This window comes from Ixodes scapularis, unplaced genomic scaffold (genome assembly GCF_016920785.2).
Source record: "Ixodes scapularis isolate PalLabHiFi unplaced genomic scaffold, ASM1692078v2 PGA_scaffold5__190_contigs__length_132052651, whole genome shotgun sequence".
Classification (NCBI taxonomy): domain Eukaryota; kingdom Metazoa; phylum Arthropoda; class Arachnida; order Ixodida; family Ixodidae; genus Ixodes; species Ixodes scapularis.
In genome coordinates, this window is record NW_024609880.1 from 120,620,101 (window position 1) to 120,636,657 (window position 16,557).

General features: G+C 49.2%; 1 pseudogene; it reads right to left on the reverse strand.

Moving 5' to 3' along the window:
* Nucleotides 1-15,169: 15,169 nt before the first annotated feature.
* LOC120843405 lies at nucleotides 15,170-16,039 on the reverse strand (annotated as a pseudogene).
* Nucleotides 16,040-16,557: the final 518 nt, after the last annotated feature.

Consider the following 16,557-nt stretch of genomic DNA (forward strand, 5'->3'; position numbering starts at 1 on the left):
AGCCGCCTATAGCTTTCTGTATGGTCTGCTATAGAGATCTCTATGGCTTACTTTATGGATTTTTTTAGACACCGTGCTATAGCTGCTTATGGCTTTTCCTATGGTTTTTTTAGCCGCCTATGGCTCTTTGCATGGTCCGCTATAGCTCATTCTATAGCTCGTCTTATGAGTCTCCTTACCATCGTGCCATAGCTGCCTGTAGTTTTTCTTTTTACCGCAATCGTATGAAATGTGAAACAAATTATTTGTTGTCACTGGACATCTTTAAAAAAAACCTTGTGAGACGTGCCGAACTTCATAGCCCCATTTAAAACAAAGAGCTAACATTTCAACAAAACAACAACAAAAAACAAATGCACTCACTCAGGTGTTTGCAAAAGCACAGGTAAACAGACACAAGGTATTGTTTTTAAATCTCCTAGAAGTTTATTACACAAAGCCCATTCTGTAGACAAGCACACACTAAGCAATCTCTACTACCAATGAGTGCCAGTCGCCACTCATTGGCGCTGCAATCAGTTTATCAAAACACGTTTCATCGAAATCATTACATCAACACGTGACATTTATAAACTCAAAATATGTTTTTTTTGTTTGTTTTTTTGTAATGATTTGCCAAGAAGTGGCGTGAACGGGGGGGGGGGAGTGAGTCGGTGAGCACGCTCCTCAGGAATACAGGCGCGACGAAATGTCCCTGCAGCGTGCGATTCGCGTAACGAGTGCCGACTAAACGTGTATCCATGAAGCGTCTATCCACGAAAAGGTGTCCATGAAACGTCTTTTCACAAAACGCAGAGAGACAAAGAATGTCAGTATTCTAACTACAATTTTCACATGATTTCAGAAAGCTAATGGCAGGCGACTGCGGTAGAATCACGGGGAAATTATTCTCCCAGCTGTCAGAAGATAGGCACTGCCAGGAGATAGACACTACAGAACGGTCAATTGTCGCCGAGTAGGTTGCAGCGCACTTACGTTCAAAATACCGGACTTGAAAGATGTAATCCGAAATATACTTCGACACGGGCACTGCAGACCAACCACTCAAACACGAAACCGAGAAGGAAGGGATCCGTGAAGATTCACCACGATGTAGCACAAGCTGTTATTTGCCGAACCGAACACTGAACGCATCACAAGAATGTCTTGGGCTTCTTTGAAGAAATCGCTTGTTGCCGACATAGGGGTAGGACTTTTCGATCGGGATACCTTTTAACATAGAAGCGAAATCCACAGCAGCCCCGCGGGCCGCACCACTCGCGAAACTAGATCCGCAAGCAGCCTCATTCCGGGATTGGCAGCGGCTATTACGTCATCCGTCAAACCACGTGATCACGCTCCTTCCGTTACATGCGCACAGAGAGCGGAGTGAAGCGATAGAAAGTCTACGGTTGATTGGTCCGCCGAGTCCGCACCTTCTGCAATGCTTTTAGCTTAGGGAGAGAGAAAAAACAGAAAAATTGAAAAGCAGAGCTCCTTCAAGGCCAGAACGGGGGTGCGATCACAAAGACTAATCTTCAGGGGCATACCAACAATGGACACAGCGAGAGAATGTGTCACTTATATCCTGTTGACAGTTCGAGCCAAGGTTGATAGTGCAGTGGATGCTATGTGTGGCCTTGGGCTTAAGGCAGGTGCCGTGTCCAGCGTTATCACCAGCTTCGAGACAGTTGTCACGGGACCCTAACCGGAGACATGATTGGCCTCAAACACGCATAGCGTCTACTCTGCTGTCACTACGGAGTGAACAGGACAGCTCCATGAAGGCCCCCCAGCTCTAAAGCTGCACTTCCCAGAAGTGACCCAAAACGAGGCAGGTTTGAAGATATGATATTTTACGCTGTGTAGCAACATTATAATTTAAAATGAAGAATTAATAACGAATACTTTTTCTTTGTGCAGGATGTCCACAAATAAATAAATAAATAAATAAATAAATAAATAAATAAATATATATATATATATATATATTTATTTATTTATTTATCTATTTATTTGTATATATATATATATATATATTTATATATATATATTTTACCAAGCACTTTTGAATTATGTGTACACTGTTAGGTTCGCATTTTTAAACGTCAATTTTGGGAATCTTTGCATCGTAGTGGCATCTATGATTGCGTGGTTTAAGGAATTTGTGCCGTAATACATTTTTCATCCGTGAGTTCAGTCTATATCACTGCCATCAATTACAATCTCTGAGCACCATAATGACTCATGGTGGGGATGTGTGCTCCAAGAAGCTCCAATGATTTAATGTCTCATAATTTAAAGAAAAAGAAGAAAAATTAGCCACAGCGCTTGCTGATTTGTTGAATTCGCAGAACAGAGAGATAATAGGACGCACCTAGGGTAGCGCGTGCCTAATGATATTGCCGCGCGCAGACTTGCAGAGGGTTCTCGTTTGTTCTTGCTGCGAACATAACTTCTATCGTTTTTGTTGTTCTAGAAAGTGCGTGTTCATTCTCGCCCCAAGCGCGCTACGCTCGAACGTTCCCCGCCGAATCTTCTAGATAGTGACTCATTCTAGATAAGAGGCCGCCCGCGACCTTGTCGAGTCAGTCTCGCCTCTGCGCTCGATCCTGCGGTTTCGCCGACATCGACGCCCGCGACGCTCTGCTGTTTTCTTTTGTACCCTTTTATTTTTGGCAAAAGTTCGCCACATTAAACGTTTATTTCTTCTTGTTCATTTTCTGTTTTCTTTTGGTCACCACCCGTGACATTTTGGTGGAGGTGCTGGGTCAAGTTCAAGAGATGCTGAATGACGACATAATCCAACCTTCAAGCAGTCCATGGGCCTCCCCAGTCGTACTGGTTAAGAAGAAGGACGGAACGCTTAGGTTCTGCGTGGACTACCGGCAGCTGAACCCGGTAACGAAGAAAGACGTCTATCCACTCCCCCGCATCGACGACACGTTAGACCGGCTGCGCCACACCCGATACTTTTCATCAATGGACCTGAAGAGCGGCTACTGTCAGATCGAAGTCGACGAGCGGGACCGAGAGAAGACAGCTTTCGTCACACCGGATGGGCTGTACGAGTTCAAGGTGATGCCCTTCGGACTGTGCACGGCGCCAGCAACCTTCCAGCGTGTCATGGACACCGTACTGGCAGGACTGAAGTGGCAGAGCTGTCTCGTCTACCTCGACGACGTCGTTGTGTTTTCCAGCGACTTCGACGAGCACCTGCGACGACTGCGAGCTGTTCTCCAAGCCATACGGACTGCCGGACTCACCCTGAAGCCGTCAAAGTGTCGGTTCGCCTATGACGAGCTGAAGTTCCTAGGTCACGTGTCAGTAACGATGGCGTTCGCCCCGACCCAGAGAAGACTCGCGCCGTCGCAGCATTTCCAGCGCCGGCAGACAAGAAGGCCGTGCGAAGGTTCCTTGGGCTATGTGCCTACTATCGGCGCTTCGTTCGAGATTTCGCGAGGATTTCCGCACCGCTCACAAGCCTCACGAAGGACGCCGAGAAGTTCGAATGGGCCGAGGAGCAGCAGCAGGCATTCGACGAGTTGAAGCGACGACTGCAGGCGCCTCCCGTTCTTGGACATTTCGACCAGGATGCGGAAACCGAGATTCACACGGACGCAAGTAACGCAGGACTTGGCGCGGTACTGGTTCAAGTACAAGAAGGCACCGAGCGAGTCATCGCCTACGCAAGTCGGACATTGTCCAAGGGGGAGCGAAATTACTCCACGACTGAAAAAGAATGCCTTGCGGTCGTCTGGGCGATCACGAAGTTTCGTCCGTACTTATACGGAAGCCCGTTCCGCATAGTCACGGACCACCATTCGCTCTGCTGGCTTGCGAACATCAAGGACCCCTCAGGACGCCTTGCGCGATGGAGTCTCCGACTACAAGAGTTCAACATGACCGTAGTCTACAAGTCAGGCCGCAAGCACAGCGACGCCGACTGCCTGTCCAGAGCTCCCGTCGAAACACCTTCCGACAGCAGTGACGACGATGACGACGAGTGTTTCCTGGGCGCAGTGAACAGCGACGACATGGCCCGACGTCAGCGAGACGATCCTGAGCTGCGCGCACTAATAGAGCACCTGGAAGGGCGTGGGAGTGCCATACCACGTGTTTTTTCACGAGCCCTGCCGACCTTCGCCATTAGACAAGGTGTACTCTACAAAGAGAACTTCGGGAACAACAACTCGACATGGCTGCTGGTAATCCCGATCGACCTTCGGGAGGAGATCTTCCAAGCCTGCCACGACGACCCGACGTCCGGACACCTTGGTTACAGCCGGACACTGGCCCGTATTCGTGAAAAGTATTACTGCCCCAAGCTCCCCAAAACCGTCAACCTATACACACGATCATGCCATGAATGCCAGCGACGAAAGAAGCCTCCGACGAAGCCGGCCGGACTCTTGCAGTCCATTCCTCCGCCAACGGCACCCTTCCAACAGGTCGGAATGGATCTACTTGGCCCTTTTCCGCCGTCGACGTCGGGAAATCGCTGGATCATCGTCGCCACAGATTATCTTACGCGGTACGGCGAAACGAAAGCCCTTCCTTCCGGAACTGCTGTGGAAGTTGCCAAGTTTTTCATTGAATCCATCGTCCTCCGGCACGGCGCTCCTGAAGTCCTGATCTCAGACCGTGGATCATCGTTCATGGCCCAGCTGACACAAGAAGTCCTTCGTCTCAGCCACACCAGCCATCGTCGCACTACGGCGTACCACCCTCAGACCAACGGGCTGACGGAAAGACTCAATAAGACCATCGCCGACATGATTTCCATGTACGTCGACGTGGAGCACAAGACATGGGACGAGGTGTTGCCGTATGTCACCTTTGCTTACAATACGGCCGTGCAAGAAACCACCGGGGTTACACCCTTTCAACTGGTTCATGGTCGCAAAGTGACGACAATGCTGGACGCAATGTTACCCCACGAACCGGCTGTCGACGGAAGCGACGACGCCCAGGTGGTTGCCCAACGGGCAGAAGAAGTCCGTCAGCTCGCCAGACTCCGGATTGAAGCCCAACAACGTATCGACACTGGCCGCTACAACCTTCGTCGCGTGGACGTCCACTTCCAGCCGGGAGACAGGGTGTGGGTCTGGACACCGATTTGCCGCCGTGGTCTCAGCGAGAAACTCCTGAAGCTTTACTTTGGACCCTACAAAGTGCTTCGTCGACTCGGGGATCTGAACTACGAGGTGATGCCCGATGGAACACGGACTTCATCACGCCGCCCTCCAAGACCAGAAGTCGTCCACGTCGTGCGCATGAAGCCGTACTACGCTCGATAGGACTGTGGACCTTTTGTGTTCCAAATGACTCTTTAGTTTACCGTTATTTCTGTTCGCTTTGTTTTCGGTTTGTGCTGCATCGGGACGATGCGCTTTTAAAGGGGGGGATAATATTAATTTTGTTTTCGGCTGTTATTTTTGTATATTTCGCCGTTCTCGACATGGGCGTTGACGGACATTGCACCGCTGCTTACGCCCCTGCCGGGGTAAGCTTTTTTGTTGTCACGACACTCTATCGCGCTATAGACGCGTCGATTTAACGCTCATGAAGTCTCGAGAGAACTGTCAATTGTTTAGTCAGAGCAACGACGCAGCAATCGCGAAATGAGAGACGATTGCGCCTCACTCTGATAAAATGTGAGCGTGGGACTCTCGAGCAGCGTTAACTTGCTGATGATGCAGGGCGCTGCTTTGTCGTTGAGAATCTTTGTCCTGCGAACGCCGGCGAAAACGTTCCAGTGCTCGGCGTACCCTAGGCAGCAGCGCCTGTCAGCGAACGCCCGCGCAGCATCGCAACCTTTCTGGAGCCCACTGGCAGTCTGCGAGCGCCGACGATTTATCGTCGCGACTTGAATGGGAGCATTTTATGAACTCCTGCGGTGAACATGAAACACCGCGAACATGAACTCCCGCGAACATAATCCCCGCGACGGCGAACGCGCGCTCGCAGACGGAGGGTTCCGATGCTGTGCGAACGGTTGTTGGAGGACGCTGCGTAGGGTATACGCCGGGCGCTGGAACGGCTTCGAAGCCATTCGAAGGGCAGAGGATTCGCGACGACCAAGCAGTGTCTTGCATCTTCAGTAAGCTAACGGGGCTCGAGAGTCCCAAGCTTACATTTCCACAGAGCGAGCGCGGGCGGCCAGATCGAGGCGCAGTCAGCACTCGCGTCGCGATTGCTACGTCGTTGTTCTACCTACACCGATGACATGTGCACCGGCATTCGAAACCGCCCTCTCGAGACTTTATACGAGTCCAATAGACGGCTTTATAGCGCGATAAACCGTCGTGACAAGAGTAAAGCTCACCTCTGTAGTGGCGTAAGCAGCGTTCTTGACGCCGCGTCGAGAGCGACGAAATATACACAAAAAAAAACAAAAAAAACATTAAATATATTTAACACAGCAGGCAGAAAGAAATACAAACATGGCAGGGACAGGGACAAAGTAGAAGGCGCGCTACGAAATACATATACTTACAAAATACACTGGAAACGACAGACAATTAGAGCTAGAAAACGGAAGACTGAGATGACGTCAACGCCGAAATAAGGCAATGCGCAGGGAAAGCAGCCGGCAAAACTGCAATAGTCCTATAGGCAGGTAAGGACGTTTTTGTGATCGCGGGCGTATAGCCTCGGCGACGTTAACCTGGCTGAAGAAAATTCTCGCCCCGATCGAGCGCATGAATGACTCTCTTCCACTTTTGTACATCTGCAGTAAAAAAAAAAAAAAAAAAGAGGGTCGCGGGCCTTTAGCCTAAACAAACCAGTGAGCCGACTAAAAAAATTGGATGGTCGCGAGTCTATAGCTCGGGAGACATACATCCCTCTATAGCCGGCTAAAGCACATTGTAAAGTTGGAGGCTATAGCTTTGGTGACATAGAACACTATTGAGTCGGCTAAAGAAAATTAAATGGTCGCGATTCTATAGATTTAGGGACATACACCACCCTATAGTCGGCTAAAGCACATTGAATGGTCGGAGGCCTATAGCTTTGGTGACATAAAACACTATAGAGACGGCTAAAGAAAGTTCGATGGTCGCGAGTCTATAAATTTATGGACATACACCGCTCTATAGACGGCTAAAGAATATTGAAAGGTCAAAGGCCTATAGCTTTGGTGACATAAAACGCTATAGCGTAGGCTAAAGAAAATTCAATGGTCGCGATTCTATAGATTTAGGGACATACGCCACTTTATAGCCGGCTAAAGCACATTCAATAGTCGCGAATCTATAGCCTCAAGGACATACATATTTCTCTAGCTCGCTAAAGAATATTGAATAGTCGCGAGTCTATAGCTGCGTAGTCATAAATTATTCTATAGCCAGGTATAGAAATCGGAAAGGTCGAGATTCTAAAGCTTTGAAGACATACATTTTTCTATAGGTGGCTATAGCGTGTTTTATGGTTTCTAATGGCTGACCATAGAGGGCCATAGAAGGTGATAGCTCACCATAGGATTTTCCATAGACGTCCATAGACTATTTTTGTATGGGTTCCGAGCGAGTGACTTAGTTCTGACATAGCGCGCGATTAGCCCCAGGCAGCACATAAACGTAAAGAAAACGTCGAAAGAACGTCGAAGACGTCTGTAACGTGACGTCGTACAACGTCGAAGGTCCGGACGTTACCTTCGTTCGACGTCGATGAAACCTTTAAATGTCCGCGAGAAAGGGTGCACAGAAGGTTGAGAAAACGTTCCCAAAGACGTTTGTCAAACGTCACATGCACGTCTCAGTGGGCCGTTGCATCCTCCTTCGACGTTTATGATACGTGTATTTACGACATCCGGACTACCAACGAAGTTTATAGAACGTCGAGAAACCATTCCAAATTAGGTTCCCTAGGCGTCGTGGGGAAAACGTTGTGTTTACCTCCCCCCCCCCCCCCCCCAAAAAAAAAAAAAAAAATAAAAGTTTACGTCTTGAGTATTATTGCGAATGGCAAGTTGTAAGTTGTAAGTACGAAGGAAGTAACTAAAACGAATCCCGGAGAAAAGCTCACCGGAGAAAAACTCACCGGAGAAAAGCTCACTGGAGATAAGCTCACCGGAGAAAAGCTCACCGCAAAACAGGCGGAGGCGGAGAAAAGCTCACCGATATATTTTCTTCTTTTTATATGGAGGCTGTTGGATCATGCGTAACAAATATTAATTTATAATCATTAAAATTCTTCGACTTCGTAAAAAAGAAAATGTCCTTGTTTGTAATATTTGTTAAGCTTATTGGGTATATTGCTCCCAAATTAATAATTGCGGGCATGTGTTTCTGTGGTTCAGCCACTTGCGTTTGAGTGCGTTTGACTGCGTTGCGGCGCGAACCCAAAGCGAGTCACCGGCACATCTGTGCTTCGCATGAAGCGTGGAATCCAATTCAAGGAATCATCTTGGCACGCAAAATAAGCAATATAAGCAGCGGGGATCTCCTAATCTCTCGCGGCCGCAACGCAGTCAAACGCAACTGTCTGAACCAGGCTTTACTCTCTAGGCAACGAAAGCCTAACTGAAAACTTTATGAACTTGAAAAACAGGAAAAAGTAAAAAAAACTTAATGATGTCTGCCTAAAAACTAAAAAATCAAAGCTGTAACTGCCGAAAATTCAAAAGTGTATGCGCTACAACGCGTGCCTGAAATTCTCTTTGAAGCTTTTGTTAACCTTTGAAAACAGGATAAAACAGTCAATAGGATATCGAGGCTTCTTTCTTCCACGGACATCCACGCTTTCTAGCCGTTCGTGCTGGTGTTTTCACGCGTTCCCTTTGTGTGATAGTGCCCTTTTACGGTGAGCTGCGCACTGGCACCGTTGTTACTCGGTAAACGTTATACATGATGAAAACCGCTCAAACGACGACGACAGTGTGAAGAAAACAAACACGACAGGACGAAGCTGTTCTCGCAACTGAAGTTTTGTTAAGGCCCTGTCACATTGAGGAAACACGGCGGAATCATGAACAAAACATGTTTCTCAACAGTCGGGAAACATGTCGGCTGTCGGCTCTGTTGCCCGACAACCCTGTCACATTGAGGAAACAGAAACACAACATGGACGACCGCGACAATGTTGTCTCGGTGTGACAGCTTTTGGCAACGGAAACCTCGACAACTTGTGTCGGACGACACGTGTTGCCCATTTCGGTGGCTGAGCCAATTTTTGTTTCCAGCAACACGGCAACATCTATATTTTTCTGTACAGATAGTCGCACGAGAATACTTCAATAATAACGTCAAGCGTGAAGGGCGATTTCGAACGCGGCTTCTTGCGCGGCAGCAGCTGATCGTCAAAATCATCTGAATCGATGGCACAAAGAAGCACCCTGTCACACTGCGGAAACAGTCGGAGAACTTTGTCCTTCAACACGAGGAAAACATGTTTTCGGGGACCCTGTCACATTGCGGAAACAGCAAAAGTCCGGAAACATTCGTGGAAATGGAGCGTGCTGGTTAAGTTACGGTGTTTGTGGAGACTAACATAGAGGACGAAAACAGGACGACACGTTTCTCCAACTGGCAGCATACATTTATTTTGACGCCCGTCACCGAACGCGACAGTCACCGCGCGGAGTTGGAAGGGTTGAGGAGGACAGAGAAGGAAGGGAGGGTGGGGGTGGAGAGAGGATGGAGATGGAGGGAAAGAGAAACATGTTTTTAGCCGGCAGCGCACGCCGAAGTCAAAAAAGGGGGGGGGGGGGGGGGGGTGGGGGTAATAAGGGAAGTGACCTTGAGGAGGGAAGGGCGACCCTACTTCAAAGGCGCCTACGTTTGTCGCAACTCCGGACGCAGAAAGGAAACGTCGGCGTCGGAGAGACAAAGCGATGGGGACCCGATGTTTTGCGGTGAATGGCGCATAGCGAAGGCTTCGATAATCTCGCGGCCGTATCTTGACCTGTGTGTGCCCACTGTCGTGGTGGCCGGAAACTCTGGTTCGCAGGAGGGGCACGAACCGACGTGCTGGGCAATTGGGTGCAGGGAATGGAGGGATGGGTTGGAAGCCGCCTGCTGTACCTCGTTGGCGTGCTCCCGGCTAAAAACATGTTTCTCTTTCCCTCCATCTCCATCCTCTCTCCACCCCCACCCTCCCTTCCTTCTCTGTCCTCCTCAACCCTTCCAACTCCGCGCGGTGACTGTCGCGTTCGGTGACGGGCGTCAAAATAAATGTATGCTGCCAGTTGGAGAAACGTGTCGTCCTGTTTTCGTCCTCTATGTTAGTCTCCACAAACTCCGGAAACATGTTGCTGTAGTCCGAAAACCATGTTTCCCAACTTGTTCTCCGACACTCGGGGAACATCCTGTCACACCGAGAAAGCGTGTTGGAAGAACACAAATTGCCTCCTCTCCTGCGCGCTGCCTCCCTCTCTCTCTCGCCCTCGTCTGCCCGGCCGGCTCGGCTAAGCTACAAGCGCGAGCTCCGGGCTTTCAGCATCCCTGCCAAGCACGCGCGCTCGTGCAGTGCAAGCTCTGTTCTGGGCCAGATGCTCGCGCGGCTGCGTCTGGACCGAAGCTGAAATGAAGTATAGGCGGCCAGGCTCAGATCCGCTGGCTCCGCTCGCCCCTTGAATCGTTGCCATTTTGGATCGCCGTCTCATCGCCGTCGCTCTACCGTAGTCGATTCATCAGTCGCGCGAACCATCTCGTGTTCTCTGGATTTGGCGGTTGCGTTCTGCTACAGGGCTAGACCCTTGCACGATGGCGTATAAGGCGCCGGCCACAGCAGCAGCTTCTGCTTTGGTGCTTCTTTGTGCCATCAATTCAGATGATTCTGACGATCAGCTGCCGCCGCGCAAGAAGCCGCGTTCAAAATGGCCCTTCACGCTTGACGTCAATTTTTGAAGTATTCTCGTGCGACTATCTGTACAGAAAAATATAGATGTTGCCGTGTTGCTGGCAAAAAATTCGCTCAGCCACCGAAATGGGCAACACGTGTCGTCCGACACAAGTTGTCGAGGTTTCCGTTGCCAAAAGCTGTCACACCGAGACAACATTGTCGCTGTCGTCCATGTTGTGTTGCTGTTTCCTCAATGTGACAGGGTTGTCGGGCAACAGAGCCGACAGCCGACATGTTCCCCGACTGTTGAGAAACATGTTTTGTTCATGTTTCCGCCGTGTTTCCTCAATATGAAAGGGCCTCAAAGCAGAAGCTGCTGCTGTGGCCGGCGCGTATGCCATCGTGGAAGGGTCTAGCCCTGTAGCAGAACGCAACCGCCAAATCCAGAGAACACGAGATGGTTCGCGCGGCTGATGAACCGACTACGGTAGAGCGACGTCGATGAGACGGCGATCCAAAATGGCAAAGATTCAAGGGGCGAGCGGAGCCAGCGGCTCTGAGCCTAGCCGCCTATACTTCGTTTCGGCTTCGGTCCAGACGCAGCCGATGCTACAAGCGCGAGCATCTGGCCCAGAACAGTGCTTGCACTGCACGGGCGCGCGTGCTTGGCAGGTCTGCTGAAAGCCCGGAGCTCGCGCTTGTAGCTTAGCCGAGCCGGCCGGGCAGACGAGGGCGAGAGAGAGAGGGATGCAGCGCGCAGGAGAAAAGGAAATTTGTGTTCTTCCAACACGCTTTCTCGGTGTGACAGGATGTTCCCCGAGTGTCGGAGAACAAGTTGGGAAACATGGTTTTCGGACGACAGCAACATGTTTCCGGACTGTTGCTGTTTCCGCAATGTGACAGGGTCCCCGAAAACATGTTTTCCTCGTGTTGAAGGACAAAGTTCTCCGACTGTTTCCGCAGTGTGATAGGGCCTTTAGTGAAATTAACAGAAAGAAGACAGCGTAGCCGACACTGATGACATCAACAAATACCTACCTATCTATTAGGCGCTACACAATATTTGGAGCTGAAACGGTTCACACACCGCTATTCATATTAGCTCGCAAAGAACAGACCTCTTTATCTGACAGAGCTAGCAACGGCTTACTGTCAGCTCTCAATAAATTGTTGCCTTTTTTATCGGCGTACAATGTTTTGACTTTATACTTGCGGCTTCATTTTTTAACAGAATGGGTGATTACTAATTTCTGAGGAATTGGTAAATATGTCCAATGGACTTCAGAACATTACAAAAAAAGAGGACATATTTTTAATGAAGTGACGAATGCGAATTGTGTTAAATTGCCACGTTTGACGCAGAATCAAGCTAAGCTAAAAAAATATCGGTGAGCTTTTCTCTGCATCCGCTCAAAGGCCGGTGAGCTTTTCTCCGCATCTGCCGGTTTTGCGGTGAGCTTTTCTCCGGTGAGCTTATCTCCGGTGAGCTTTTCTCCGTTGAGCTTTTCTCCGCCGCCCAACTAAAACACAGGTTTGGTACGAACTGTTTATTTTAGCATTTTCAGACACGAAATGCACTATGGAGCGCCGCCAAAAGACGTCCCTGGATGTGGCAGCCAGAAGTATATAAAACAAACAAATTCACGTAAAGAAATTAGCAAGGGACGATGTCACGCTGCGCGGAATGTTCCACCTCCTACCTTGTTCTGCTTCTGATTAATCCGCTGACGCGCGCGCTTTAAGGGCTGTTTATACTCCAACGTAACGTCGACGGGCGGGCGCGCCCAACCGCGTTGCCTGGCGTTGCTACGAAAGGACAGTTTATACTCTGACGACAGGTGGAACGCCTCGCAACGTAACGCGCCCCGGCGCGCGCCAGCGAAGCTCACGTCGAGGCGGGCTGTTTATACTCCAACGTAACGTCGACGGGCGCGCGCTCCCGAGCGCGTTGCGTGACGTAGCTGCGAAAGGAGACTTCATACTCCGAACACAAGTGGATCGCCTCGCAACGTAACGTGCCTCGGCGCGCGCCGGCGAAGCTCACGTCGAGGTAGGCGCTGCTCGAATCTCGGCGTCGGCCGGCGACGGTCGTCACCCAGAATTCCTCGCGCGAGCGTCAGTTGGAAAGAAAAATGGCGAACGGAGGTGCCGCGGAGTGCGAACCGAGCGATCTGACGACGGACGAGGTTGAGCGGCTCATTGAAGCGGTGAGAGAGCGCGAGTGTCTTTATGACGTCGGTTCTCTAGAGTACAGGGATTCCAAGCGAAAAAAGAATGCCTGGGAGTCCGTGCGCATTGCCTGCGGCATGAAGTCCGGTAAGTTGACTAGGGTGATTTCACGTGCGCTTTGCTTGGCGTGACGACATCTGGCCATTTTGTTTCGAACGCTTTTTTTTTTTTTTGTGTGTGTGTGTGTGTGTTGAAGCGCGTAAAAGAGCGTGTCCCTGCACGCGCGCGTGGCGCTGACTGTGCTACGGCCACGGTGTAGCTACGGCGACATTTTGCTTCCTGCGATTTCTTTGTATTTTCTCTGTGAGCGCGTGCTGTCGCCATCGGGTACTACAAACGATGGCATCATCCAAACAAAAAGACATTGAGGCGCTCTAGCTATTTAGGACTTCAAACAGAAAAGCAGTGCAAGCGGCTTAACTGACATGGCAACTTCTTCAGCATTTTATTTTTGTATCACGTCTGCATTTGAAAGAACTGAATTCGACATATTTATTTCAGGTGAGGACGCACAAAAAGAGTGGGAGCGTGTACGCGACAGGTATGTTCGGAAGGTCCGCGCCATTGAAGCTGCCACAAGGAGTGGCAGTGACTTCAACCGGAAAAAACAATGGGCCTTCCTGGAAATGATGTCGGTTTACGAGAAACATAGCCGACCCAGGAAGTATGTAAACAAAACATGAATCCTCATTTGCTGTCTAACTAAATTTCTCTCCCATATGTTAATCCCACTTGCAGGGCAACCACCAACGTAAAGGCACCACCTGTGGGCGACACAGCACAGTGTCTGTTAATGGAAATGGTGGAATCTTCTCCTGACGACTCGACCATTCCCACTGACTTCGAGCCTGCCCAAGAAGAGCTGCAGTGCAGCCCCGAGGCTCCTGTTCCAGCCACGCCGTCCACCTCGGGTGAATCAACATCAAGCACCTCGAGGAGGTCATCAGGCCAGTCACAAAGGTGCCCAGGACCCCCTCCATTCTGCACGCAGAAGGGAGGCTGACACAATGGAGAGAGAACTTTTAATCATTTAAGGACTAAAATGACACAGAACGAGGCGTTTGCCTACTCTTTTTAGCACAATCTCTAGATCGCTGGGACGAGGTCACCAGTGCCCAATTCAGGGCTTGTGTAATGCAGATTGTGTATGAGTATGAATGTAAATTTCAGCAGAAATAAAACGCCCCCGACCTTTGTGCATCTGAAGGCACACGTGTCCACTCATGTTTTGATAATATACACATTCTGTTAATATGAACTACATTTTCGAAGAGCAATCTCTGCATATGCAATTCGACTACATCGTTAGAAAAAAAAAAAAAACAACATAATCTGTGAAGCAGTCTATGTTAATCTGAATATTATTAACTCTGTAGTTCAATACTTCAGATTTAGTTCTTGGAGGCAAGCTGCAGGGATTCCTATCACATAAAATAGCTTGAAAGAACACCTACAGACATTTTTCAAATTTACCCCAAGCGTCAAGGAAGTGGCTTGGAATGTAGGCACACACGAATGTGGACGATAGCTTGCGCAGCGAGTGTACCTGCAAACCCGGCATGATCTTTGGTGCTTGTGTAAATTAGCAAAATGTCTAGTGCACATAATAGCATCATCTGCTACTCAGACACACAGCCTGCGCTAATACCGTTAATCAAACATGCTTTCTGCCCATTACATTCGCTTCGTGGGTGGCACGCATTGCTCGAAACCTGTTTATATTTCCGAGAGAAATGAAAGTAGAAAAGCAGGCTTATCGAAAGTACATCTAGAATGTTATTTTACTCCTTTGTGGTGTAAATGAAAAGATTAAACCCGACTTTTGTAATTAATACGCAAGCTGTCCTATTTTCCAAGTGAGCCACTACTACATTCCTGCGGGTTCACTTAATAAGCAGCCAATCATTTGGTATGCGTGCCTGTATCTCAGTGGCAAGCGAAAAACATGAATGGCCAATATTCCTCGCTTGTGCCAATTACCTCGCTCTCCCCTCTACAACAAAATTCACCAAGGTAGGCAGGTAAGCTCTTTGAAGGTGAAAACAACGAGGGATTGCGAAATATATTTTGCCGGTCAACCCTGTTAAGCAAGCAGAGCAGAGAATATATATACAATTTATTTGCAAGGAAAGAAAAAAATTGAACAGCATTGATAACAACCTTGTGTCGTCGTCTACTCCCTCGTCACTATGTCGTGTTGCCGCGGGACGGCTCCCCTAGGGGAGATGAAGTGGTCTGCCAGCTGGTCCCTGATGCTGATTGCTGCTGGGTTGCTGTTGCCACCTAGGCTCCTGTTGACACCAACATTCAAAATGTCAGCTCGCCACTGACCATCCACACGGGCACCCCTCCTTTCACTGTCAGCATATCCAGGAGGGCAGTAGGCTTCATCCCGTGTCAGGAAGTTGTGGAGGCAGACTCCCGCTTCATCATGTTTTCACAGTGCTCAACAGTGCCATGCATGGGAGCCAGAAACGCCCGCCAGCGAGACACAAGTATTCCGAAGGCGTTTTCTACTGTACGCCTGCCCCGGGAGAGCCTGTAGTTGAAGACCTTCTTTCGGTAGTCCAAGCCTCTTCCGGGGAAAGGGCGCATGAGGTACGTTTTCAACGGGAAGGCTTCATCCCCCAGGAGGCACAGAGGTGGTGCAGGCTGTGCGATTACAGGGATCTGGAGGGTGTTGGCAGCTAACGCCTTTCCGAGGTTAGACTCTCTCAACACACCGCCATCGGACTGGTGTCCGGCAGCCCCAATGTCCACCAGTCGAAACCTGTAGTGGGCGTCAACAACAGCCAGCAGTACCATCGAGTAGAATTTCTTGTAGTTGTGAAATATTGAGCCAGAGTTTGATGGGCACCTGATCGCAAAGTGCTTGCCATCTATTGATCCAATGGCGTTAGGAAAGTTCCACTTGACGCAGAACTCCCTCCGGATCTCTTCCCACTGTTGTGATGTGGGGCGGCTGCAGCACTAACGGGGAGAGGCAGTCCCCGATGGCTGGCAGCGTTTCCTGGAGGATCCCCGATAATGTTGCTTTATGCATCAGGTTACTTATGGCCACATGGCCCAGAGATCCTGGTGATGCAAGGAACCTAGAAATGTGAAAAACAAAATTGTGAGACTTAGTACCTAACTCAGAGCAACTGTTTAGTCAGTCATTTCCACTGTTTGTGACTAAGAACGACCTACGAGAGTGCTCCGTCAGACTTATATTGCTATACACGCGATATGTAAATATGTACTAAATGTGTTTGACTGACGCTCTACGGTGTTTTGAAATAGTTTCCACTCTAAAACCGCCCGCAAAAATCAAGGGATTGGCGCATGAAGTGGAAATTCATCTCGAATATGAGTTTTATTGTGCTGATTTACTCATTAAAAATTTCAGTCTCAATTTAAAGTGCAAAAAAAAAAGAATGACGATGTTGTCAAATGGGTCAGCCTTTCTATTTAGTAAAATATGTGTTTGATATAGTAAGTGTTACAATGATACGTTGATCCGCTTATTTATGAGTGTCTCAAAATAAAGTTACAAGGTAGTACTAATTGCCCGTCAAACAT